This window comes from Elephas maximus, chromosome 1 (genome assembly GCF_024166365.1).
Source record: "Elephas maximus indicus isolate mEleMax1 chromosome 1, mEleMax1 primary haplotype, whole genome shotgun sequence".
NCBI classification, from domain to species: Eukaryota; Metazoa; Chordata; class Mammalia; order Proboscidea; family Elephantidae; genus Elephas; species Elephas maximus.
The window spans coordinates 78167466-78170179 of NC_064819.1; the positions used below are offsets into that span (position 1 = coordinate 78167466).

The 2714-nt window shown below is 40.9% G+C and overlaps 1 non-coding gene across 1 annotated transcript; it reads left to right on the plus strand.

Annotated features, from left to right (window-relative positions):
* Positions 1-1662: 1662 nt before the first annotated feature.
* Positions 1663-1735, plus strand: TRNAR-ACG (transfer RNA arginine (anticodon ACG)). The gene has a single exon. It is a non-coding gene; the product is annotated as a tRNA-Arg (tRNA).
* The last annotated feature ends 979 nt before the right edge of the window (positions 1736-2714 follow it).

The following is a 2714-nucleotide window of genomic DNA, read 5'->3' on the forward strand; positions in this document are numbered from 1 at the left end:
TGTAAATATTTTGTGGCCTTTCTCTAGAAACCAAAATTCCTGCATCTGGTGTAAATAGATAACTCCTGTGCAGGAACTCAGGTGGTGGAGAGAAGAGCACTAAAGGTTCTTGCTAATTTCAGAAAGTCAACATATGAATCAAAAGAAGTTCCAAGGTCCTAGTGCCACCTTACATAAAGAGGTGGGGCAAATTAAGGCAATGTTCCCAGGCCACATCAGAGAGAGAGGATGAAAAAATTCCAGGGAGCTTGAGGGTAAATGAAGCCATATGGTAAAAGTGTTAACAAAGGACATGCTAGATTAGTCTAAACTTTTAAAGGGCACCACAGTGCTTTTTCTAAGCTAAATCTGAGTTAATGGCAAGAGTCATCCTATTAAAGCAAAGGATGGAATTTGTCTAAACTATTTTTGCAATGGGTAACATTAACTAGGCCTCATGGGTGTGACTGACATTGATTATCATTCTGTATTGTAGCTGAGCTCCCCAGAATTCAGGATGAGTGGGAAATAACAGAGTCAGATGGTACAGTTGCACTGGATTGTCCAGCTCAGCCCCCAGCCTGAAGAATCAGCAAATACTCTTCCCCAATCAAAGCCTGAGACTCTGATGTAAAACGTTATCCAGTTGGGCATCTTTTCTTTTCAATAAACAATTCACCATTTGAGGAAGTATTGGATTCAGAATATTATCAATGCATGTTTTTTGGTATCCCCAAGGGCTACCATGTTTTTTTGACTATGCAAAGGTGTTCGACTCAGTCAATCATAACAAATTATCAATAACATTGCAAGGAATGGGAATTCCAGAACACTGAATTGTGCTCGTGAGGAGCCTGTGCTTAGACCAAGAGACCGTTCTTAGAACAGAACAAGGGGATATTGCGTGGTTTAAAGTCAGGAAAGGTATGTGTCAGGGTTGTGTTCTTTCACCATACTTATTCAATCTGTATGCTGAGCAAATAATCCAAGAAGCTGGACTATATGAAGAAGAATGTGGCAGCACGATTGGAGGAAGACTCATTAACAGTCTGTCCTATACAGATGAAACAATCTTGCTTGCTCAAAGTGAAGAGGACTTGAGACACTTACTGACGAAGATCAAACACTACAGCCTTCAGTGTGGATTTCACTTCAACATAAAGAAAACAACAATCCTCACACCTGGACTCAGGTGCGCTCCACCCACGACAAGGTATTTTCAATCACCTCATATGCATTTTTTTTCATATGCATGTGAAAGCTAGACACTGAATAAGGAAGATGGAAGAAGAATCAATGCCCTTGATTTTGGTGTTGATGAAGAATATTGAATATACCTCAGACTGCCAGAAGAACGAACTAATCTGTTTGGAGCAAGTAGAGCCAGAATGCTCATTGGAAAGGAGGATGGCAACACTTCATCTAACATACTTTGGACATGCTATCAGGAGGGCCCAGTCCCTGGAGAAGAGCATCATGCTTCGTAGAGTAGAGGGTCAGAGAAAAAGAGGAAGACCCTCAATGAGACACGTTGAGCAGTGACTACAACAATGGGCTCAAGCATAACGACTGTGAGGATGGCGCAGGACAGAGCAGTGCTTCGTTTTCCTGTACATAGGGTACCTATGAATCAGAACCCACTCAAGGGCGCCTAGAATTTACTACGGTGCTGCTTCTCAGTTTGGGCCAGTGGCGCAATGGATAACGCGTCTGACTACGGATCAGAAGAATCCAGGTTCGAATCCTGGCTGGCTTATTACCCTTCTCTAATTTTGAAGTTCCACAAAAAAAAAAAAAGTTACTGTGGAAATATTAGGTTCTGAGAAATAACTCCACCAGGAATTTCATTCTCTCACTGGCAAGTATTTGTTCTGCATCTACCGAGTACAAAGTACAGTGAGGAATGAAAGACATCAGAGAGACTATTAGTGCTGCCTTTTGTTCTCATTTCTCTCTCATTCGAACTAAATACAAAGGAGGTGTTGCTGCCTCTTACACTCTTCTGTAGGTGTTTTTGTGTCATTTGTTTGACTGATTGATTTAATTATGAAGAAATAACACTGTCTTAGGCTGGGTTCTCTAGAGGAGCAAACCAGTGAAGAGTGCATGTACACATATAAGTATGTATCCAGTTGCCACTGAGTCTGTTCCAACTCGGACCACAGAATAGAACAGGCACATAGGATTTGCAAGAAGCAGCTGGTGGATTCTAACTGCCTGTGGTTACCAAACAGAAGATTTAAACACTGCAGCACCAGGGCCTCCTAATTAAGCAGTCCTTTTTAAAATCCTTCTTGAGTCATCCCAACTGGAACATGTTCTCTCCTGTTGAGACCCTGACTGACAGAAACCCAGATAGAGATGATGACGCCATTACGAGTGGCTGGAAATAGTTCAGAGGAGGGGTGGCTCACAGAGAATATTATCAATGTTTTGAATATTGGGCAAAAACATGAAAGTAGACATATACTATTTTATAATAGTTTTAAAAATACAGAAGGATCACTGGGTCTTTAGGCTGCTTTTTAAGGAGGAGATGAAGGCCTGGTAGCAAACAGGAATTGCTTGTGATACTCAAATTCTCTCTCAAAAAGATGATTCTGAAGGATCAAAGACTCAAGGCTGTATTTATTCTGTTCCAGAGAGAAAGGGATATGGTTTTACCTCTTTTTGCCATTTGAGGAAAATGATGAGCTTTTTTATAACATAGAAAATATTGCATTTACCTTTTTGTG